At 32.5% G+C, this 26,957-nt stretch overlaps 1 protein-coding gene across 8 annotated transcripts in view; it reads left to right on the plus strand.

Annotated features, from left to right (window-relative positions):
* Nucleotides 1-26,957, plus strand: part of LOC135135110 (sex peptide receptor) — a 333,985-nt gene that overhangs the window by 225,047 nt on the left and 81,981 nt on the right. For 6 of the 8 annotated variants that reach the window (XM_064064095.1, XM_064064096.1, XM_064064098.1 and 3 more), the window contains one exon: nucleotides 2,398-2,445. The gene's annotated coding sequence lies outside the window, so the exon portion shown is untranslated. Of the gene's footprint in view, nucleotides 1-2,397; nucleotides 2,446-18,534; nucleotides 18,664-18,801; nucleotides 18,905-26,957 lie in introns of those variants that run through there. The other 2 variants (XM_064064102.1, XM_064064103.1) reach the window with 2 other exon arrangements.

Raw genomic sequence — 26,957 nt, forward strand, 5'->3', positions numbered from 1 at the left:
TCTAAACAATTAATAATAAGTATGTAATTTCCTGGGGAAAAAAAATTAAGAAACTTAATTGTTTGCTGCTGCACGAAAAATTGAAAGGAAAAAATTGTGTCAAGATACGCACATAAGGAAAAGAGTGCATAAAAAATAAAATATAATGCTTACAAAATGTGGAACAAAAAGACATTAAAAAATTGATAAAAAAAAAATAAGACAAAATTACCGATCAAAATAGCCTTCATAAAAGATTTAAAAAATGTTAAAAAAAAGAACACCCAATTTAAAATTAATGCAAAATTGTGACCTCTAGGCTTCTTCTTCTGCTACAATTTAGCGAATTCCTTCATCTTCATTTACGAACCCACTGCAACAAAAAACACATGAAATTGTTGTGTACATAAAGAAAAACACCATGGAAGTTAACACCAACTTTATATATACTAATTTTTAATAACTGACATTAAATAACACTATTCAGAAAAAGTTTTGAAATAACAATATAAATTCTAAGCAGAATTATACATTTACATCATACAATTCCTAGTGAACAGAAAAAAATCTATATAACAATCTTAAAACACTCCAAAAAAAAAAAAGAATTTCGGAAAATATTTGCCTAAAAAATCGCCAACAAACGACGGAAACGGAAAATCCATATTTTCACACCATAGGCTGAAGAATGTCCAGAAAACAAGTAATAAAAATTTAATAAAAACGACATTCTAAAGTTAATTTAACCGAAATTTAATAAACTCAAATATTCAAGACCACTGTTTTCAATTAAAATGATTGTCTGCAACGTTTTACTGATTTAGTGAACTTGTTTTAGTTGTAGTTAAGTATGTTCCAAATACAAAAATATTTCGAAAGCAATTCTGAAATTTAAATGAACAAATATAATTGCAATGAATAATATACCTCATAATTGCAGTAATGCGTAAACGTAAAGACATTCCATAATCAGATAAAAATCAAAATTGGATTTCATTATTTCAGCCGAAAAGACCAGTCTTGAAGAATAAATATCGGACGAGATATTAATGTTTTTGTTCTTGTCATATTTATTAAGTCGTTAAGTAACGATTCGACAACTACTTCTCCCTTACTATCCGTTTCTTTATATCAGTTTAGAATAAATGAACCGAAGAAGTAAGGCAAAGTACATTGGATAATAAACAGATCGATATATAAAGCCTAATAACAACACTTACCCTTTAAATCCTGATTTCCTTTCCTTCCGCGCCGCTCCTTGCGGACTCCTTCCTGGTACGCCCATCACAACACTCACCTTTCACTTTTAGTCCGAAACCAAATTATTTTTAACAAAAATGAACCACTTAAACGAACTAATTTGCAGACCGCATACGACCTCGACAACGACAACACCGACAGAACTCCTTTGCGTGCGTAACACGAAAAATGAACAAAAAATTCTCGCCGCTATCATATCAGATATTTTTTGCAGAGTTTTCTTTCATCGATGTGTCGCACAAGAAATGAATCTTAATTAAAATACTGCAACATTATTCATTGACATAATTAACATAATTTCCATGCTGTGTGGATAAATAAGAAATTACGAATTTTACATACCTACAATTCGCCAAAAACAAATTAGAAAAAAAATCGATTTAGATACGTCTTTTGAAAATATTTTATTTTTCGACAATTAATGAAAATGACGCAACACAGAATTCAAATTTTTTCACCATTTCTCCAAGGTCAAAGGGCGAAAAATTAAATACTCCAATTCGCTATAGACTGTAGAAAAAATGCTTCAACACAATCTGATAGCTGTGTGTTTACTTTTGGAGCGTAAGTTAGAAATGTATTGTAATAGAATTTATTTAGTGACTTTCATGTTTTATCCACGTTTCATAATCATAACCCCCAGAATATAAAAAAATTGGTCGAATTTACCTGGCGCCTGAAACAAGTCCCGCCTCTTTGAAAAATTATGAAATTAGATTTTGCCAAATTTTATTTATTGCGTCTTTAGTTGAAAAATTCAGAACGGATTCATAAATCACAAGTATAGTAATGTTATTTTATAAATTAAAAAAATGGCGACAAACGTATAAACAGATAGACAAACGGAACGAGAAATCCACATTTTCATACTCTTAAGGATCGTGGAACGTCGAGAAAACATGAAAATACCAATTCGTCGGATCGCTTACTCTTTCAAAAAGGTAAATTTGCCTCAGACTGGCAACAATGCGAAACATTGAAAAATATGTCTCACCGTAGCATCACTATTTTGAAAATAAATTTCATGCCTTCCTAGAGGACATTTTTCGATCATAAAAATACCATTTTAGGTGATAAAAATTTGAATAAAATTCACTGTTTTTAATTTTGTAACGAAAAACAAAAATTCGGTGTCATAATCCATATTTTTTGTTACAGATGGCACGCTGGTCTATTTCATGCAGAGAACATTGACTCGTCTTCTAAGTAAGTTGTTTTCAGACCGTTGTTTGACGTTTACTGTTTTCATCAACATAAATTCTTGGCTAACGTAACCACAATAAATAATATTGTTTCAAATTGAGAAAGTAACCAAAATTATAAATAGGTCGATGTTTAATCATTTAATGATCAACTATAACCGTAATTATTGCTACACGCTTTAACAGGTATCTTCTCTAAACATTACAAGTGATTTAATATATCAAAGGTCGTTGGAAATTTTTAAATAAATACAGCATTATAAAATTTATATCTAAACAAGAGTTTCCGTTACTTTTTAAATTTATTTCATTATATTTATTCAGAGGCAGATAATATGCCTAATTACCATGGTGCTTATTACTTAAAACCCATCATCAAAGGATTTTTTCAAACGCAAAACTTTAAACAGGAAGCTTTTTAATTTCACGGATTTAAGGCTGGTTTAAATATCTAGCTAAAGGCAGTATAAAAAAGTATTATTCCGAAAACGTTTTAGAAACTTGATTTATTGCTATCAAATCCATCGTACTCCTCTGTCTTTCTAGACAGTCGTTTGTGTTAGTTACATTTACTAATTACTCTGCTGTCATGAAATATTTCTATTGTCCTTTTCAATTTGTTGGTTAGCTCAGCAGTTACACATTGGAAAAAAATCGAACTCAATTTAGCTTTTTGTTGTTTTGGTTGTACAATGCAGGAAGTGAAATGTCGAGATATTTTTAAATACGCATTTAAAAGCACGAGATTCCTTGCCTGAAATTAATTAATTTTTCTGCATTAAATTTTGCGACGTCAAAGACACCCTCTCACAACTCATTTTTATTCAATATTGCTTTTTAATTCATTTTGCTGCGTCACTGCACTCAACAACCACGGTTACTCGCAGTTAATGTTATTATTATTGAAGGCTAGAGAAAATTGTGTTCGTACAGGCCAAGATTTTCATATTAATAGTTAATATAAGGAAATCAATTCCACATAGTTGTAGAACAAAAATTATATAATCCAGTCTAACATTCGTGAGTGATTTTTAGATTCGACTAGCACCTCGTAAAATAATTTCATTCGGTTTAACACAGTCGTGTTGGCGAGATTTATTGGCGGTGACGGTATAAATAAACTTCGTTTGACTTATTGAGTGTTAACACACACGTAAAATCAATGCTTTGTTGTAATAGTTCGTACAACCATTGTCAAAATAATTTTAATTACATTTCCCGAAAGAATACAATTTAAGATTTTTACACCCAGTCACTTCTCAACATTTTCAGTTGTTAAAAACGTTGACAATCTGGTTTAATGAAAGTGCAAAACTTGTAACGATAATTACATATAACTAAAGTTTTCTCTCCACAAGCATTATAATTCAAGCAAAACACCGAAAAACTGTCACATTCCTAAATGTATTGGAAGTCTCTAACAATAAGCTGTTTAACTTAGTGTTCGTGATACAACTCCCGATGTAAAACGCCAATTCCTTATTTTTTATTTATTTCTCCACTTGGTTCGCTTCATATTTTACGCAAGAACTGACGTGTTCTTTATATTGTTAACAATGAACAAATCGAGCGATCGTTTTTGAGCTCAAATTTTATTTATTGCCTTTGATTAATCAACGTTTTTATAACGACGACGTAGCAATAAAACAGATATAGCGCTCGAAGGATCAAACTGCGATCAGACCGAACATTATAGGACTCTTGAGATTTATTTCTGATGCGGACAATCCACTTTCTTTGGTGATGCATGAATTTCTTAAAAATCACGGACCGCCGATTTATTCGATTCATACGTGTAGTCAGATTTTCTAACTTACTTTATTTTTAGAGTTTTGATAAGCGGATGACGTGTTGTCTGTAGTCGGTAAGCTTTTGCAGCCGGTTTTTAATAAATTTTTGAATGAAATACAGAGGATTGTAATTACAGCTTTCCTACAACTGAAACTTTTATTACTGGCTTAATATTATTACACTGCAAGCAGTAAGCCCTGCGGAGCCTTTTATGGTTCAAAATGCGGATGTTGTACAGTTATTGTATATATAATAATCTCTGTTTTACGTGCCCTTTCGACTTATCTGCAATAAGTATAAACGTTGTTAATACTTTAGGAAGTTTATGGCCATAATGTTGTAGATACATAAAACTTATTATTACAGTTATGGCTTAATTCGGTTTGTTGTCTGATAAAATGCATGTTCGTGCATCGCCCTTATGACTAAATGCACTTAAATATAACACGACATTTATTATTTAGTTAAAAAAAAACAGTTTTAAGGTTTCCAGATGTTTACAATATAAACGAAGCAATTATAGAATTAATACAATACTGAGAACATTAAAATTTCTTTATTACGTTTGCAGAAGTTGCAGACTGCAAGAAACTTTCATGGATTCCTTTCATTTCGCCAGAACTTCATGCAGTGTGGACTAATGAGAAAGATCATAATTAGTGGCTTTTACATAACTGCGGGTTGTCACCTGACACATTTGCCATGTTCTCTAATTAATTAATTCAGCCAGATGGTAGCTGTGAAATTGATCTGCCCTGAAGCGAGATGCACATACACGTATCTACCATTCAAACATGACCCATGCTGGTTAGGCAGCTAAAGTACAAAATGTTAGGAGTATTTGATGCAGCGAAATTGAAGTTTAGTTACATTCGTGCTTCTGGTGTTAGTCCTCAAGAATCGACATTAATTGTAACACATTTAGTACGGGGCTTATAAAAGTGAAAATATTTAAGTACGTAAGTATCTATTACTAAAAAGAAAATAAGAGAACAAGTGAAGAAAATGTTCCTTTCAAGTGCCAGAAAATGTTTTGTTTTTGAATATAATATTTACCTGTAAATACAAATAAAGCTGATTAATTTTAATTAATTAAAATATTTATTTTCAAATATTTATATTCTGTTGACATCATTAAATAAACAAATCTGTGCATTCATGTTCACTTGACCGTAGGTAAATATATGTGCCTGTGTGTTAAGTTAACCGTTAACGCATCATGCACTTTAATATTATAGTTTTCAACGGGCGTGTGTAATAATTGCCCTTTATATGCCAGTAAAAGAGACTATTTTATCTACGAATGAATAAAAAATTCTGGAGTTAAAAATATTTTTATTTTCCAAAAATGATTGTGGCGTTAATTTTTAAATCCATGATATTTGCTCCTCCATCGGTAAATATTGTACCTGAAGATCTTGGCAGGCAATGGCCCGTATATTTTCCAGGATTTGGTTAATTTAAATAAGTGTCTATTTGTATGCCAAACGATCTAAATTTATTAGCTCCAAATTTAAAAACAATGAATTTGTAGTTACTTTTGATGGCCGTAACGAATGTACTTTTTAACAATACCATAATATAAACCAGTAATTGAAAACTGTAACTATGAACGCATGGTTAGGTATCCATGTACAGACCTTCAGTGTCTGAGGAAGTTGTTGATGGATTGAGATGACTTGAGCAGAATCTGCAAACGTGTTATCATCAAAATTTCCTCTACAGTCAAGTCAATTCGTTTCTTTTTATTGTAATTAGTTCTATTTTAAAGATATGAACCATTTAGGCAACCAGTTATATAGATGCGTGTGGTATTTATCGTGCGTCCTTGGGCATTTAGTAAGTCCTAAAACTGAGAGGCGGCACGTGTTCATGACCGACTTCGACCCTATAATCATTTATTTATAGAAAGCCTGTAATGATAAATGTTCTTTAACAGCTACAATCAAGCGAGTGATAACGGACATAGTTGACTACAAAAATTCGTGTAGGGATAGTACAGTTATTAAACAGTTGTAGATAATTAATATAACTACACGGCAGGCAGTTATAACAAGGAACTATAGAAATATTAGATATAATGAATGTTTCATTGCAGTGAAATTAGTTGGAATACTTTTCAGTTTCTATAAATATCTATAAATATTACGTAAGACATCTCCAGAAGGCAAAATGTTTTTCATTCGAAACGTTAACTTCACTGTAAAATTTTAAATCCTCGTCGTTATTACTACGTTTCCTTATAATTAGAGAAGTACAGCGCAATAAAAAGTTGACGATTATCAGATTTCCCTCTAATTGTGCAGGTTTTTAAATTTTATTTCAAGACAACCAGCGATGCCTCATTATCTTTTTATTATTTTTAGTAGGTATAATAGACACGTTTGAGTGGTAGTCGCATTTATAAAAATTCTCAGAAAGAGTGAAAAGGGACAAATGCTGTTTTTACTTGGTAAGCGTAAGTTACAGTGAACAGCTACTTTCATGTTTTCTCAAAGTTTCATGACTCCTAGAGTATGAAAATAGGTCCCCATTTCCCTCTGGCTGGTCTATCATCTGTTTGTTGTGTGTCGTTTATGTCAATTTTTAATAGACAGAAAATGTACGAAACTACTGATCCGATTGTTGTGAAATTTTGTACGTATATTATGAATATCATGTAAAACGGTAAACATCGAATCATTGGAACGAGAGACAAGAAAAACCAACTAGTCAAAAAGCGTAATAGATGAAGAAGGAGAAAGAGAAAATGGGATTGATAATAGACTCTGCGAAACATATAGATGAAGTTAGAAGCAAGGAGAGGTATAAACCAGGAGAACTATGACCCATAGTACCTCCTAAAATTACAACGAGGCAAATAAAGATACTAAAACAAACAAAAGAACTAAACTGTATAAATACATGGATAGACGAAGACTTCACTAAGAAGGTGCACGTACCTCATTTAAAACAGGATAAACGACAAAGAAAACGAGTTAATAGATTAAATGGAATTATACACAATAGACCACCTAGAAATTACAGAAACCAAAAAGAAAGGCAAATTGATAACGGAACCAATAGGTGGATACTTGATGTATTGCTCAGGAGTAGAAACTACAGAATGGGGGTTCAGGGGCTGTAGGGTTAATAGTAAGTGCAAATAAAAGAAAGAACGTCAAAACCGAAAGAAATAAAGACTGGGACGAAAAGAACACTGGCATTATGATAATAGCATATCTACACACTTAATGACAATACAAAAAAAGAAGAAAAAGAACATTACTACTAATTACTACAAACCGAAATAGATAGAGGAACAGGAAACAATGGAAGGAATCATGGAAAACCTCAATGGGAGACTTCGTAACAACAACGAAGGTACCCAAAAACACATGGAAAATACGGAGATCAAACAAAAAACGACAATGGAAGAAGGTTGATGAAACGAACAATCCATGATACATCATAGTACGCAAAGAGCGTTAGGAAACGATTGAAAACGTAAAAGTCAAAAAACGGGCAGAAATAGAAAGTAACGACTATCTGTTGTAGACGGAAGTGATTATAAAAACGGAAAATCAAAAGAAAAATACTACAAGAAGGCCAAATAAGACACACATATCAAAATAAACTAGTTACATACTATATTATGAAAAGAAGACACCGATAAGAAATTGGGATAGAAGACAAACGGACCAACTTCAAATACAATATAATACTAGCAGAAAAAGAAAGTTGTGGGATAATGAAAACAAATAACATACATACAAAGAAAAATAAGTGGTGGACGCCAGAACTACAAGATAAAATAAAAGAAAAGAAACAAAAACGGAAGAGAGATGTAGCGATGAAAGAAAAGGAAGAATATCTTGTACAAAGCAACCAACACGGAGGTCAAACACGTAGTGAAAGAAGTGAAAAAGACATGGAGAGAATTTGGAATCAAAATGAAAGAAAACTACGCCGGAAAAAAAACTATGTTACAGCACCTTAAACTAAAAAACAGTCTAGGTTATTAAACGTAAAAGATAAAGAAGGAAACATCTTAACACATCAAAAGATGATCATGGAAAGGTGGAACCGATATGGACCGGATGGTGATCCTTTCATTCTTACTAAGAGACTATACGTGTTTTTGCTTTTCCACTGTCAATTATTTTCAATCTCTCTCTTAAATCTGGGGTATATCCTTCCATTTGGAAAAAATCCAATATTTGTCCCATTTACAAGAAAGTAGACAGACATGAGATTGAAAATTATCGGCCTTTATTTCTCTAAAGTGTTTGAATTATTATTATTGTATAATAACATCGCTAATAACGTTCGGCCGTTCATATTTTTCCAGCAACATGGTTTCTTTAAGGGGAGATCTATTGATTCAAATCTATGCTATTTCACTCAATATGTGTCGGAATCTTTTAATGCTGAAGGTCAGGTAGACTGTATAATATACATAGATTTTTCTAAGGCATTTGACAGATTAGACCACTTCAAATTACTGAACAAGCTCGATAGTTTTGGTTTATCAGATACACTTGTTAAATTGTTTACTTCGTACCTGATTGGCAAAACACAAGTTGTAACTTCAAGCGGTTTTCAATCAAGTCACTTCTGGACTACCACAGGGGTTCATTCTTGGGTCTCTCTTTTTTATTATGTTTGTAAATTAAAAATATTAATATTCTCTGAACACATAATGCTTCAAGAAGATTTAGCCAGAACTGAGACAAGGTGTATCCAAAATGGATTGTACTCGAACATTTCGAAATGTAATGTCGTGACATTTTCATTGAAGCTCTATAACAACTTGTATGATTATGAAATTGGCGACACCAGTCTGAACCGTCTCACTTTCGTGAAAGACTTGGAAATTACGTTTGATAAGAAACTCTCTTTCACTGCCCACTACGATTTCATTACATCATCTGCAATAAAACCTCTAAGTTTTGTTATTAGAGGCTATAAAACTATGTTGAACACACAACATTTTTACACCTTCATTTTGCGTTCGTCAGGTCGAAATTAGAATATGGCTCCGTTGTGTGGTCCACTGGTTACCACAATCACTGTCGGCCACTAGTGAAAGTTCAAAGAAGATTTTTGAAATTTCTGTGTTTGAAGCCTTACGGCTTTTATCCGGAAAGAGGTTTTTCCAAAATGATCTTTTGAAAATCTTCTCCATACAAACCCTAGAATCTCGAAGGCTAAGCATTTCATTATGTTTTCTTTATAAACTCGTCAACGGTGTAGTCGATACCAATATTTGACTTGGAAAATTGTCTTTTCTGGTACCTCAATTACAAGTTCGACCTTTTCAATTCCACTCTTAGACAAATAAACAATTTGCGCTTTTAAATTTTAAATTTCGTACCACCCTGATAATTGGTTTCACTGTGGGGTGTTTACCAATGATAATAATAATAATATTAATAATACTTCGAAGAGCTTGGAAAAAAAGAACTAGACGAACGAGACGACGAAATAACGCATATAGAAACTTCAATACAGCTGAGACGAAGATACATACGAAGCAGCACAAACAGATCCCAGGACAGGACGGAATCACATCAGAAATATTAAAATGAAGGTATGGGACAAAAAAAAAGAATTATCCAAATATCTACTAAATAGATACATACCTAAAGACTGAAACGCTAGTTTAATCCTACCACTGTACAAAAAAGGAGATACAAAGAATATTCCAACTTATAGAAGAATTACACTGGCAAGCATACCAGGAAAAGTCTTCCCAAAGTTAAAAGCACCCAAAATCTATTACTCACATTATAAGATAACTTGGTGAATAACTAGTAAAGGAAAACAAATTCAAAAATGTTTTATTGATTTAAAAAATGTGTTTGATAAATTAAAGAGGAACCACGTCTGGAATAATTTAAGAAAGACAGGAGTCGAAGAATATATGACAAAATAATTCAATCTCTTCATTAAAACGACATAAACAAGATAATTACCCACAACGACGAATCCACTGAATTTACAACGAAACTAAAACTAAAACAAGGACGTGTACTTAGCCCTTGTTGTTCTCAATAGAAAAGTGGATGGGATTTTGGAAGCTGAGAACTATAAAACTCCTAGAACTGTTATTTGCCGGATATTTGGTGATTGTTGCCGATTCAGAAAAAATGTTGCAACAAAATATAATCGAATTCCTAAAAGCACTAGAAAAATAAACATGATTATAATGTCGGCGAAAGACAAGTGTTACAACATAGAACTAAATGGACAAAGAATAGAACAAGTTAAAAGCTGTAACTATCTGGTATCATCAAAAGATTACAACGGGAAAAGTGACAAAGGATAACAGAAAGAATAGGACATACCAAAAAAAAAATGAATAGAGGGATAAGTGTACTAGTCGGTGGTAATTCCGTCATTAGTTTACGAAAGTGAGTCGTCGACGCTTACATCAAGAAACAAAAGTTAAGACGACAGAAATGAGATTTTTGAGAAAAATCCAAGGAGTTGTTAGAAAAGATCGAATAAGAAACACAGTAATAGTCGAAGGGTTGAAGATAAAACCGATAGAAAAAGTAATAAAAGAAAGAAAGAAAGAAAGCTGAGCTGGCTACGACATCTGTTTAGAATGAAAGAGGTTAGAAAACACAGAAAAAACCAAGGCGTACGACCACGAATAAGATGGGAAGAACTCTGGCACAAAATCGAAGGAACTGGAAAAGAAATGTACAGCACAGAATAACTACATAATAATACATTGTAATCTTTAAGTACTACACCAAAAACGGTAGAAGGACTTTCGATTAAACGATATTTCAATTTTATAATATAACATACTCCTGTATCTGTGATTTCTGAATCCGTCTTGAATTTATATATATATATACTAGTCCTCCAGATTTTCACAGAAAAATCCAAGTTTTTCATCAATGAAAAATTTGTCGTTTTTTTCTTGCTTCTCTTGTTTATACTATGGTAGAAGTAAGAACAAATTTTATTACCTAGCTTTTCCCTATTTTTTTTTTAAAGTTAATGGTATAAAATTTGTTAAATTATTTAAATGTCTGACTTATATTTACGAAAAAATTATGCCAGCATGCATTATTTTGTTTTTAATATTCACAAAATCTGTATAAAAGTAAATTAAGTCAACCTATTTTCCTTGACAAGTTTCAAGATTTGTATGTTCACAAAAATAAACAAGAATATTACTAAAACCGTAGAACTGCCAGAAATGTTTACAGTTATTTACTTAGGAGAATTTCCATTTCGTAAACTAGTCCTTTACATTCTTTATGGCACTTTAACGAGAGTGTGTAGTATTTATACACACATTTCCTAACAGTTTGCCTATTGAACGACTTGCTAGGAACGCAAAGCAATATAATTTCCAAATTTCGAAAAAATTCAAATGAAGAGCAAAATTTATTAAAATTATGTCAGCTATTATGACAGTTCTTAATTACGGGGTGTCATATTTTATATATTCAGCCTAAATACGCACTGGGATACACCCTTTGCTTCTAATCCTCGCGGTCAAAAAAGGTATAAAGGTGTTAATTCCACAGTCGACTAACCACCTGATGAACTTAATCTTGTTAACGCCTAGTACAAAACGCAAATACAATCCATTATTTAGTAATCGTGGGTGTGGCTTTCGTGGATAAAAGCGAGCAGTCTTGCATGTACAAAGAGATAGTGGGGTATAAACGAGCTATATATCCATAAGTAATGAAGTTTCTATATTACCCTCCTAAAATTTTACATTTTAATAAATCGAGAAAACAGCAATGATCCAACCGTTTCCTTGGTATAAAAAACGAATATATATTTAAACACTAGTACCTTAGATGTCTGATGAGAATTTACTTACTCAAAATTAAATAAATATGTCCCTCTTTTTCTCCTTTTACATGTACCTAATCGCATAGAAAATGTTGTATTCACGTTAATCTAATCGTATTTTTGCACATAGTTAATACCTTCTCCATACTAAAACCAACAGTGTCTTAACCAATTAACAAATTGTTAATGGATTTTTTTTTGTAATTTTGACGTTGGCTGATCATATCGGAACATCGATTCAACATACACACCTTTAACGTCACCCACTTCTAAGAAAATTAGAAAAATGTGGTTAATGAAAGTTTCCCGACAGAGTACAGTGTGTTATCATTTTAATTACGACGTGATTAAATGTAGCAAACATTTATTGCGAAAACATCATCAATCATACAATGCAGGCAGTCGATAATACTCATATATATGCAAATAATGATCCATAAAAGCATTTTCCAATAAAAATGCAGAATGTCAAACGAAGCGTCAAAACAAGAGACCGTAAACAAAATTCATAAGTAACGTAAATATTGCTTTAGTGTTGTTGTACTTGTTCGGCGTTTAGGGTTAGGACGGATTTATACACTATATCAAATAAAAATCTACGTATAACTATATAACAACAACAACAACAGTAGCTGTCGTAGTAAAAGTGGACAATAAAAAATACAAAACTAAAATGTTGAGGGCTAAATATTGTGGTAATATTTCGTCCCCTAGGATACATAAATATATTCCTTTACTGGAAAAGTTGCTTGAGCCTCATAAACAGCCCAAGTTTTTGAAAATTTATTAACTCTTAATTCGCAGAAATGGAAATCCTTCCTGAACTAACAGTTCGTTTTAAAACTCAATTAACTTCTCCACTCTACGACTAATTGTGAAAACAAAGAAGGATGGCAAAGTAAGCCTATCCAAACAAATCGAATTTTAAATGCACTGAGGTGAACCAGAATTACACAGCTTTATTCTCCGCACAAAGCTAACACTATTTCGCGCTGTTGTTTAATCAGACGTCATACTGAAATTAAATGGAACTTCATTAAGAGATTATTAACTATTTAATTTATACACTGACGCTGTTTAATCTGCCGGTATACGTTTTTCTTCATATAAAGGTCAATAACGTTCTGCTTTATGGATGCTTTTCATTAAATCCAAATATCGGTTGTCGAATAATTATTCGAATTAGTGATTAACGACAGGATTTTGACGTGTTCATCAGGAAAAAGCTTTCGTATGAATTTTTAATGGATAGGTGCTTACCTTCCGTCACCCAAAACATAGAACTGTAATTACGAAATTCCACTAACGTGACATGTAATCATTAAGCGTATTCATATTGATTTTCAGTTAGAACATGTCTTAGATAATTTGAAGAATGTTGTTTTGTTCGGGTGGATGAACAATGAATTGTAGTGAAGGCGGAACTTACATAATTTGATTATGCTGATGTTTACATAAAGCTAAGGACAATGGAGAATATTTGTTATACAGATGATTTAGATAGGGGTTTTGATTGCAAATGTCAAATGTTATTTTCAAGGAAGTTTATGAAGAAACATATTACCCACCCTAAACATTAATTTATGTCTTACTCTCTTACTGAAACAATTTGTCTTAGAATTGTATATTTTAAAAATTAAGACCACCTTGATGACTTTACAACGAATTGATAAAGTAGGCTTTCGTCCACTGTTAATATAAAATTTTAAAAATCCAGAGTCCAAATTAAAAAAAAACAAGGTGCCGAAGTACAATACAACATATCCAGCTTTTTCGAAAAACTATAAAATTGGTTCTGAGAATTTTATTTGTTTTTCTGAGAACCCCAGTAAGTTAAAATAAAAATATGTGTGTAATTGTAAACTAAATGAAAGATGTTGCTACGCATATATTTCAAATGAGTTTTTCCTTGACTATGTACTTAACATTTTTTGATGACGTCATTTATATCAATTCGGATAGATGCAGGGTAATACTAATAATAACAGTATTCTAATTCGAAATTTTCGCGAAAACGGAGTGAGCCATTCCTGATTTAATTACAATAAACTGACTCATTCATAATTTTTTTAAGTCACCCTGTATAGGCAATTCTAAAAATATGAATGAAAATATGAATGCAATGTTAAATCACAAGTATAAACCCATCATATTCTCCACATTTTAGATACGATTTATTCAGAAAAATTTTAAGATCACGTCATAAATTTTTTGGAGGGGATAACAGATATGTTTTCATTAAAATTTACCATGCTTACGATAAGTTGGATACGTTTACAATATTTCAAAGCATTCGGTTTCCCATCAATAAAATATATTGACTACTTAATTAATTTTTTGAGTCACCCTGTACAAGCGATTAATAAAAAATTTGAACATAGTGATAAATTACAAGTACAGGGTCGTCATATTATGCACATTTTCGACAGGATTTATTGGAACGAAGTTCCTTACGGCAGGCTTGGAGGAGATAGGAATTTTGCTGCACGACCGAACTGAAATAAATGTGATCCTAAAACCGTAACGAAAACTCCGTGGAAAAATGGCCGCCTTACAAGTGTAGGTAAGCAGAGAAAAAATGTTGTGCCTCGGTGGGATTCGAACCCACGTTTCCTTGCTCTCCGGGCAGGTATGCTGACCACTGCACCACGAAACGACTTATTTATACTCTGCTTACCGACGTGTTATTGTGCCGCCACACAAGATTGAAGGTCCGCACACGTGCAGCTGCCTTACAAAGACACCGCCAACACGTGGAGACCGCACCGACAAAATATAAAAAATGTCCTAAACACTTTTCGTTCTCTCATCCCTTCTCTCTCTATTACCACTCCACCCCGCCAATGCATAGTATATACTCATGAATTCATGGACAAACACGTGGCGAATACGCACATTATAGATACATTTTTTTACTCGTGAGTAGCCACGTTTATTTTCATACAATTTCAAATCGTCAAAACAATAATAAATATAGTAACAATGGCAAAGCAGAGTATCAAAAGGCGTATAGGGAACGCGAAAAAGCTAAAAAAAATGAAAATAAGCAAGAAAGTTACGATATAAAGCAAAGATATCCTCTAAACTAGTGACAATATTTAAAAAGTTTATTGATTATTTTTTTAAATAATTAAAACAAATTCTCCCTTCAATTCCAAACATTTAAATATATATATATTTTGATAATTCTACCTATTTTACGTAATTTATTATTTCCTAAAATACTGAATTTCCTAAATATTTTCCTGTACTTAAATAAAAACTAATCAGCAAAATTTAAGAGAAAAATCAAGAAAACCTACATAAAATTGAGCACGTTTTTTTTTTGCAAAATGTGTCGATTCTACATTAACCGAAGGAACTTCGTTCCTACCTGGTGTCCCACGACACCACATTTTCTTTTTAGACAAAACTTTGAAATGATTTGATTAATTTTTTGAGGGAATAAACACATACATTTTGATTAAAAAATATCAGGGTTACGATAACCTTAAAACGTTGTTGGAATTGACGTCATCTCATTGGTGGTGGTGATAATTAGTCAAATTTTGGTTAACGTTTTACCGTCTACATGGTAGTCCTAGTGTGCATACAAAATTTGACAACAATCGGTTCGTTGGTTTTGGAGATCTGCCTAATAAAAATTGACACAGACAGAGAGACAGACGGATAGGCAGACAGGCAGACAGACAACAGACAGACGGAAAAGGAGACCACTTTTTTCGTACTTTTGGAGTGACATACACTTAGAAGTAATAAAGGCGAATCCATAAACCACAAGTACAGAAATTTGAAATTTACTTACGTTCTGCAAATAAAAATCCATTATAGTTTACCTTTAGTGAAGTAACAAACATTTTCGCTTGTATGAACACTATTGATGTATTAATTTTATATTTTGTAACCCAAATTAACATTAATCGAATTAGCACCCCAAAAGCAGCATGTGTCTATACAAATATGTTCAAATCCAGATAAAATGTAGTTTAAATGTAAATTGATTTACAGCATTGTCTGCTGTCACTGGTTAACTATAAAAAAATGTCAAAGGGAACTTTCATTTTAATCCATCATTCCTATGCGAACATGGTGATTAACGGTAGGTAATTACAAAATACAATTTAGAATTTACTGAAGATAAAAGTAGTCTGTTTTAATTTCATCGACATCACTAATACCTCTTTATCACTTTAAACATAAATAATTGAGACTTGATTTGCTATTACCATGGCCGACTAGTATAAAGATTATGGCCTGTCCAAAGGAATGCCAAAGGTACCATACGTGCTGCCATCTATTAATAATTCAAAAACGACAAAAGAATTATTAACACTTTTTGAAAGGCACAAAGGCATTCATACCGAAACAAACCACCATTACACGTTTTGAAGTCCCATAATGTCAAGTCAAATTAAAATTTTGCTAAATTATTAAGTGTAATTATTAATAGATGGCAACACGTATCGTACCTCTTGGACAGGCCATAATCTTTATACTAGTCGGCCATGCTATTACTAGATGAACAAACTCTGTTCCTTGTAATTTTCAACAAAAAAAGTCGTCTAGTAGGCGATAAAATTTATTTTAAAATATCTCTTTACACTTAATTTGACAGTTATTTGACCGTAACTGTCAAAGTGAACAAGGAACGCGTTGGTGTTACCAACATAATTATTTTAACATTATCATGTGATATCACACAACGTTCCTACTTAAAGATACTACATAGTTCAATAATTAGTTGTTCAGTTCAGTATTCAACAAATAATGCAACAATTTTATTACTGCACAAATTATTTTACACATTGTCTCACTTATAAGTTCAATTAAACATTTAATTGCAATAAAATTTTTAATGCGGCATTAAACTAGAACGTGACCGACTATACGTCAATCAAATGTCACGTCTCATTAAATACGTGATTAATTTAATCTGATTTAAAATATTCCATAAATTGGCCCTTAAAGTAACAAAAAGCAATGCGGCGGAAAACAATAACATCTGAATTTGGCAAGTTTGGCTACCAAATAACGCGACATCGTTCAAGGTCATTAGTATCAAACCCCTATATGGCAACGTATGAAATGCCAACAAGGTTTCACATACATTTGGCTAATAAACACACAATTTTCAAATCAGTGACAACAACTGCAAGACGTATGTTGCGGCCTACTACAATTCAAAAAGTTTTCGAGTTCACGGTCCATTTAACAATCATGAATTAAATGAGTTATTTAAGTAGTAGGAGAAGCAGTGTTGAAAAATGGGTTAAAACTGTGCATATTTTAAGAAGCAACCCCCAAGAATTTATTTTAGAAATTAATTCGCCCTGGTTAAATTTATGCAGGTTGAAAGTGGAAAATAGAAAAGATTCAATTTGTTTCCATTTATTTCCTACCCTCCGCCCTTGCAAAGAATTATTCACGAGAGGATAGCACGCCATTCCAAATGCAACGATTTATGAAACGTAAAGCAACATGAAATCAGACATTCTTCAAAATGACCTTATTATAATACAATCATGTTAACTAGCGCTCGGAAAGAGAAAATAAATGTTTTTTTCTAGCATATTCCAGCACAGCAGGGACTCATAATTCGAGTAAAAATTTGCGAAGAGTGACTGACGAGGGATAGATTACGACAAATTGTGAATTTTTTGTAACGAATGGCTTAATCTCGTCAAAATATGACTTTCATTTCCATGAAATATGTCATCAACAATGGTGATCATGTCTTTCTAAACACCAAAACAGGCGATCGTAAATTAGCGAAACGAGATTTTTTATATTTTGTGAACCTAATCTCTCCGAATAAAATTAGCCACTCAAAAGTAGCTAACGCGTCCATCTATCCATATAAATATGTCCGAATCCAGACAAGTCGAAGCAGTTTAAATGTAAATTGATCTTCCGCAGCGGCCACTATCGCTTGTTAACAGTAAAAAACTGTCAAAGGGAAATCTCATTCCGATCAATCACTCGTGTACAGATATTACCGATAATTACAGAAATGGAATTTAGAAAGTTTTGAAGATAAAAAATGATCCTTTTTCATTCCATTTGCAAGTGACATTTAAACAGGTTTGAGACCAAAACCCATGGGTTTTATGTTGGATTCGTTTTTCCTGAACCGAAGCGGCGGCATTATTACGTACGGTAATTTGGGGTCAATTTACGAGCAGGTGTTCGTAATCGCACTATCCACCCTCGAGAGCGCTTTCTGTTTGCCAGTGACACAAAGAAAAATACACAAGAACGACAGGGTTCCGCCAAATCGCACTTAACGTAATCACCTCCGGCGAATTTTATTTTACTTGTAACGAAACTTGGCAAACTTTATTAAAGAGTAATTATTCAAGTGATGATTACGAACTCCGTTAATTTGACATGTTGATACATTAAGCTAATTGGGCGCTGATAAAATTCGCATTTGCGTATTGATAAGGCGGCCACCTGTTTGCAGCTAGCTACACATCAGAATGATTCTTCAAATCAATCCATCGCGAGCCGGGAGTGAGAGCGTGTGCCAGTGAAATTCTATTTCTGTGGTAATTACTTCTCGCTAATAAAGACTGACGATTCGATATGTGCTTCTTACGAGCTTTTTTAACGCCAAGAGAAGGTAACTAATGAGTTTACTTTATTAATTTCGTGTCTGAGAGATTGGGTACTTTCCTTCATGGAAAAACGTTTTCAGTACCTGAAACTCGTGAAAGTGGTAGCGTTATAAAGTTGTGTGTTTTGTGTAAAAATATACTCGTATTTACGAATTAAATATTAAATAATTCATGTGTATTGACGAGGAGCTTTACCGTTATTTTAAAAACGTCCTGTTCGAAGTATGGATTGCGTTTAACTGTATTGTAAGTTCTTTTGTTTATTAAAATTTCCGGTGCACACGAAGTTTCAAACAAAAAAATTTATACTGGCACGCAGATCCTACTAAAAGAATGGTAGTGGTTGCAAAAAGTTCATTTTATTTTTAAAGTTTAATTTATGGTGTATCCTGGAGCACTAGAAAACGCTTTGCAAATAAAATATTTTGTTTATAGACATCACTATTTTCAGATATTGCGTAGGTATTCTTTGGAATTAAATAAATATTGATAACTGAAAGGAAGTTAATGTAATTTCGGAATTTGTGCCGCTTTTAGTCATGAATTGGTTTAAAATAGCGTAGGTAGCTTATTTATTCCACTGCGAGATATACACGTGTGTTGGTTGTATGTAAACCTAATGAGCAGCGAAATTGATTTTTTTCATTCATGCGTTAAAGTTTGCTTTCTTCCCGTGTGAAATAAAATGTTTAATATTGTTAAAATTATTAAACCATTGCCATTCATCCGTCTACACTAATACTCAATGTAAAGTAGCAAGCAGGTTGTTTGGTAATTGTGTGAAACTATCAATTAATATTTAAATCTATTGAATCATACTATAGTTTGCATAATTAACAACCACCTTTTAAATTTTTAGTAAATTAATAATCAAACATAATTTGTTCAGTTTTTTGTAAACTCTTAAATATTAAAAAAAAAAATCACGAGTTTTTATTAGCAGTCTAACGGAAAATTTGTTAATCACTCAAATATTGAATTTCTTAAATTTCGTTTTTAATTAGTGATGTCATTTTCAACTATACAACTTCTAATAAGCTGTAACAGTTTTAAATATTTAAAGCCAGATTATGAAATTATACCTAGCTTCACTTATTTTTTACACAAACAAAGCGAAAACTAAACTGACATTTTTTTAAACTATATTTATCCCATGGGTATTTTTTGGAAAATTTTATTATTTTGACAGCAAATTTTGCGCGAAACTTCATCTTATCTTGGCAATTTTTAATGGTTGTTGAATTTGAAATATTGCAAGGCACAGGGGCAAATGGAATTTCCTCGTTCAAAACTCGAGGGCCAATTGCCAATTGCTGGCCTAATGTTTGACAGTAACATTTCAGAAACTGTTTGTTAAAGTAGTATTTTGTACAAACTTTTAAATTTATTTTTGATAATTACAAATCTACTGTGATTTGGACTTCTGGGGTATTACCCAAGCATCGTAATAAAAATAATCTACTGCCTTTAAATAATTACAATTTTATATGTTATATTATTGTTAAATTTAATATCACCAAAATGTGGAAAACCGAAAAGGATTTTGAGATTATTGTTAGGAGCCTAATTTCCGTTTGATTCAATTATAAAATTCGATTTTGTGACGTTTGTTTTGTGATAACCTCTATAAAGTAAAAACCAGCGGCATAAATAACACCCGCCGTGGAGCGCAAATTCCATGCGGAGGCCCCAAAAGTTCGGACAATGTAAAATATATTTAAAGCACATAGACAAAGGGAAAAATGGCATCTTACCAATAATAACATGATTAACTTCAAGTGTTTATGTTTATACATCGAACAAGAATTTCACGTAGAAATTTGTTTGATTTAAATGAGTTTGTCGATTCAAACGTAAGAAAGATTCGTAACCCACAAGTACAAGAGGATATTATTTCATACAATTTTGACAACACATATTAATTGTAACGAACGGACGTCATCAAATTGTTGGAAGGGATGATTAGCCAAGTGCTCATCTACATGATATTTCTAATATACCGAGTGTCTGGAAAATGGTGGATTAACTCGTCGGTATGTTATGTTTTATGTTTTTCGGGAGTCCCAGAAAAATAATAAAACAATTCTTTATGATGTAGATTACGAAAGAAACCTATTTTTTTTTAGAAAAATAATCATAACAACCAGTAGTTGTGCTTGTGCATTATTATTATTAATAAAACAAGCGGTTATTTTTCTTTAATAAATAAACCAAAAAATTTAATAAGAAATTTATAAGTTATAAACAAAAACAAAACACTAGAGAAAATGTTCAAAATTCCTGCCTTATGCATATAAGTAAGCTCGTAATGTTTCCAAATTTTGATCATTTTTTGAAAAAGTTAGTCATCAGTACTTGCTAAGATAAGACTCATTTTGGCACATCACATACCTTTTAAGAAAAGAGAGGGTGGGTGGGCGGGGCTAGTAGTTACTAGGATAAGACTGATTTTGGCAAATGAGATCCCTCTAAGAAAATATAAGGCGGGTGGACGGAGCTAGTACCTGCTAAAATCAGTTTTATCTTAACAGCTACTAGTCTTGTTCACCCATCCTCTCTTTTCTTAAAGGGTATGTCATTTGCCAAAATCAGTTACGATAAGACTGATTTTGGCAAATAACATACCCTCTAAAAACAGAGAGGGTGGGTGGGCGGGGCTAGTACCTGCTAAAATAAGACTGATTTCGGCAAATGAGATTCCTCTAAGAAAAGAGAGGGCGGGTGGGCGGGGCTAGTACCTGTGAAGATAAAACTGATTTGGCTAATGAAATACCCTCTAAGAAAAGAGAGGGTTGGCGCGTGGGGCTAGTGCCTGTTGAGACTGATTTTGGCAAATGACGTATCATCTAAGAAATTGTATCAAATTATTATAAGAAACGGCACTAGAGGCTTCAAGGCACCTTCAAATTCTTTCCAAACAGGAATACCTAGAACCTCAAGGTTGTGTAAAATTTTTGTAAAAAAAAACAGGGTCCCAAAATTAACTCAAAACAGATCAGGTCAGAATTTTCCAAAAACAGAACACCAATATCTCCGAGAATTGTTTTAAATAATTTGCAAAAAAAATCTGTATGCGTACTCAAAACTCTTACGAATTAAAAAAAAAAAAACACAGCGGAACTCAAGACTATTTCAAATTCATGAAAAATAAAACACTAGAAGCTCAAAAGATTTTTTCAAGTTCATCCAGCAACAAAACACCAGATTCCTCTAAATTTATCCGGAAATAAAACACCAGAGACCAGTTTGTACAATATTTTAATTGAGATTGCGTTAATAATGCATTTAAAACGATGCATTTAGCGACGTTTGATTGGCGTAGAGTCGGTCACATGGTACTTTAACGTCGAGTTAAAAATATAATCGCAATAACATATTTAACTGAGCTTTTATAAACCGGGGCCAGAGGACCTAAAATTAAGTGCGAATATTTTAAACGTTCACCAGGTGATTGTTAAGAGTGGAGCGGAAAGTTAATCCATCATTTTCCAGACACCCGGTATATACCAAATTTTGCAAGAATCGGTCCAGTACTTACGGGGATTACGTGTCTAATAAAAATCGACACAGACGACAGACAGACAGACATACGGAAACGGGAGAGCACTTTTTTCGTCCCCTTGGGGTCATGAAACGTCGAGAAAACATAAAACTGGAAAGCCCGATGCACTCAATTACTATAACTAATTCCTTACGTTACGCTCAGGAAGTAAAATGAATAATTTTATGTTTCAAACTAATGGAATAATTAATAGTTATTGGGTTTGGAAACTTCTGAACGATCACTCGATGTATGGACATTACCTTCAAACACATTACGGTTTAATTTTCATCATAGTTTAATTTTGTCTAAGAAAATGACAGTATCGCTGCCGATAACGTGTTAATATTTTTCGGTGTTAGGAGATAACGCCGTTTGAGTTATTTATTGAGTTATTAAAGCAAAATGTGAAACGGAAAATGAAATTCAATTTTTATCATATGTTGAGTGGAGTTGTATATCATGTGTGACAGTAAATTTCTCTGGATATGTCATTATATCAACGGATAATAATTGTTTGACTGATTAAAATAATTTTTTTGGCTTACGTAGTATATATATATATTGTTTAATATAGAAACTTGAAAATTGAGACGTAACATTAAAAACATTAGCAAGGTATTTTTTGATCGACATATTTATACATATTTAGTTATCACACAGACTAAAAGTCATAATTACGAAGATATTAATCTCTGCTACCGAAGAATTCTTTCCCTTATAAATTCAATCGAAAACCATTTATTATTACCGTTAACCGCATCATCACAAAGGTAAAAGTAGGTCGAAAATAATGATTGTTTGCCCATTTTGGGTTGTGGTGGCTTATTTCATTTCAACTTTATGGCAGCTCAACACATCGATAATTTTAAAGTTCATTGCTCTATAAATTACGCAAATATTAACTTTTGAGAGCAAAAATATTAAGCTAAAAAGCAGCGAAAGTCTCCAGAACAGAAGAATGTTATCTCATTGCTGAAAATTTCAAATTTTCAGTTAAAAATTTTGCCATTTGGCGTTGGCCATTTAGCAGTAAAAAATACACAAACTAAAGTGTTTTCACGAACATCATAGGTTTGCTCTTAGCACATGATTCCTCTACATAATTAAATCTAACTTAGAAAAAAAGAATGGTCATAGGTTGGTTATTTTGACAGAATTTTGATTTTGCGAAGTTTTATGTATGATAACCTCTATACATTAAAATAAATATAGCTAATATGTAACAGTATATATTTTAACCCTATAATTGTTTCTGTGTTTGTCTATGAGATTCACCTTTTTTTATACCCTATATACCTATATTTTTAGAGATTCTGTTAGCACTTGCTTTTCTGAATTCAATAATGTATATATCATAATTTAATCACCCATTTTCGCCACTGCCTTTGATACGAACTTGTTTATATTTGGTGCACTTCTTCACCTAGAGAAACGGATTAAAAATTGTTTCAAAAATATTAATGCATTCATAAATCGCAATAATAATAAATAATATTATAGCAATGAGATGTACAGTGTTTGAACTGATCAATAAAAAAATAGACAATATCAGTAACAGTGGAAGAAACAAATGTACGCAGTAAGCTAACGAATAACCTTATGGGAGCTCCCCTTATACTAATATAATAAAAGGTTTAAAAAATTAAGTACAGGAGTATGTTATGTTATAAAATTTAAATCCTATTTCTTATGACAAATTTTGACCAGACGGCATCACATTGTTGGTGGGGATGAATATATCACTCCAGTTTTCTTTCCGTAGGTAGTACTTTAGCTGCTACTGAAAAACAAATTAGACTTGAATTTAATAGAAATATTTACTTATAAAACCTGCAGTAAATTTTCTGTTATTGGGTTATGCAAACGATACTCTTTTAGAAAAATTTAAAACAAGAATAATTATTGTGTTTAATACTGAAAAATGTATTTTCACTTTAATAAGTGCTTGGTTGTGGCAAATTGAAAAGTACAGAATTGTGATCATCATGTTTCTAGTACGTAAGACAAAGAAAACACACAATAATTAGTAAAATCAGGAGGATTTATAGATTTTTGATATTTGAGGAATTGTTGATATCTAAGCTAGATTTCAATTAATTATCTTCTACTCTAAGTGGCACTGCTTTGATGAAATCTAAAGTTCCTACTCCATTGTCACCCCGAAAGAACCGCAATTTAAAGCCTGAACAGAAATAACTCAAACTGGGTCCCTTATGAGAACAAGTATCAATTTTATAGCAAGAATTTCCATCAAGTTTATAGACGTTATAAAAGTAATAGATTGCTTTGTGCGCAATTTAAATGTATCACCGAAACTATTGAATATTCCATAGGACTACAAATCACAGCGTTCGAGAATCTACTTAATGCAAAATGACAAATTGTCGGAATTTGAAATTTATGTTTATAGTTAATATCTCGGCTAAGTAAAATAAATACAAAATGTATTCTTATTGAGCCATCTGTTTTACGCTGCATGACCCAAATTCCCATATTTATGATAGTGGTCTGGTAGTAACGACATTTAAGCGAATAATTCAACACGTCTGGATAAGTATCATAAAATACAAGAGAAAACACATAAATTTGAGGATTCCCATACGCTATTATTTTTAACGGGAAGTGAAGTTTTCATTACTTCATGAAACAGTCTAAACGAAAACGGTTTTCAGAAATAGGTAAACGTTTACGTCTGGGCGTTTTTGATTGTTCCCATTTTGAATATGGATTATGGTGGTTGGCATTCTCCAAAAACATCAACACAACTGTTGTGCTGTCATACTTGTACTCATGGAAGTATCATCTACAAAGCGCAAATAGCGAATAATTTCAAAGTTTAACGCATTTATGGATTATTTTGTTGTTGTTATTACGCTCGAGAGGATAATGTTTATTTTCCGGGCAGCGCTATAAAACAATATAAAACTTTAAGACAGAGTTAAAGTAAGTCTACGGTATATTTTTCTGTAATTAACTTTCCTACTAACAGTCCCCACGAGAAATTCCGGTGATTATTTCCGCTAGTCTTAGAATAAAACACAAATAATTTGTCAGGAGAGTTTGCTTAGGCCTCGGGATAAAGACGCGTTGAGGGAATTCTTTAATTTTTCCTTTTTCTTTTTTAGAGAACAAATCAAATCATTTTCTGTTAGGTGCAAAGTACGTTTGATTTTAACGTGTTTTATGAAAATAACTTGTGTTAAAATTATTTTCAATCAATTTTGCGTTTCTAATTTTCCTTTGTCTTTCTGAAAATTTATGGAACAATGCAACCCCTGTATAGCTTAACACGAAATAAAGCAACCCCAAATCAAACAAACGAATTTTAATCCAAATATTTTCTCTCAAATTTAGGTCCTTCCCAAATAAGGTATCCCTAACCCAAGTTCAATAATTAAAACGGGTCGTACAGTCCACATAGTCCCACCCTTTGGTTCCAACCTGTTGAAATTTTACCACATAATATAAATATTTTTTTATTGACACCTCGACCCCGGATATCCAGTAGACAGTACCCACATTTCTTGTCAAAGTTGACATTTACATAACTAGGGTCAAGTGAAATGGGATCAGATCCTACTCAATAATCGTCCTCCATCACAATTTGGAATGCACAAATTCCCATAATGCTAATAACAATATCTGCTTAACTACTGGAATAATTTTGGAATAATTTTATCCCAGTGTAGCCCTTAATCGTCTTGCTTCATGTAAATCCGCGTTTTCGTATGGTCGCGTTTTTGCAAAATTAATAGTTAGGCTTAAAATCAGAGATTATAAAATTAAAAATTTAAATTCCGCCGGATTTACGGCAAGCAGTTGACATTAAAATCGAACACTATAGTTATCTTTCCCCACTCGGACACGCGGAAATTGGTTTTTGCCGGTACGAGAGATTAACTTTTAAAGCTCTTTTTCAGGTGTGATTTTTACTGACAGGCAAAATATTTGTACTTGATGAACAGTATCTGCACACAATGGCATAACACACGTCCGTGAGATAAAATGTATAATCAATATCTGGATGAATGATAGTTCGTATCAGACAGAACAGACTTTTTAATGAGGAGATGGTTTATAATAAACTCAAAAATGCTAATAAAGTTTGATAATTTCAGATACGTATCGAGTATTTCAGATTATGGATTGTTCGTTTCAGGAGATAAAGCTCTTGACGTGTGATCATTATTTTTTAATAATAGGTATATTTTCTTTCTATTATAACGTGCGATTTTAGGTTCGAAATATCTCCGCATTGTTGGGTTCAACAACAAAAGTTTTATTGTAAACTCGACCTATATTATTTTATGATAATGCTGGATCGTGTTATAATTGGAAGGAAGGATGAGTTTATTTTGAAGTACGATCAAAGTGCCTTCAATCTTCGCAATGGGTTCACATTTTCAACACAATTTCTCACAGTTTACCGCGAATTTTTCTAAGTTATGGTGTTTACGACTTCCGACAGAATGCAAATATTCGTGCGATATTTCAGGGGTGAATGGCCAGGTTTTTGTTCACATTACTAGTTCTAAGAATGAGCGCAAATTAGCTGAAATGTATTTTTTGCACGAGTAGATGAAAAACAGCGTTTGCCCCCTTGAGGCTAAAGATGCTTTTTTACTCCGTATAAAGAGGGGTAAAGTATCTCATTTTATCCCTAGAGAGAAAATTGTCCCCGTGACCTGAAAAATATAACCTGAACTTTGTCGCAGCTTTATATTCACATTTGTGCAATTCGTCATATCAAATTAC

The sequence above is a fragment of the Zophobas morio genome, unplaced genomic scaffold, assembly GCF_036711695.1.
Source record: "Zophobas morio isolate AGI-343-1 ecotype UQ-CSIRO unplaced genomic scaffold, CSIRO_AGI_Zmor_V1 ptg000024l, whole genome shotgun sequence".
Lineage (NCBI taxonomy): Eukaryota > Metazoa > Arthropoda > Insecta > Coleoptera > Tenebrionidae > Zophobas > Zophobas morio.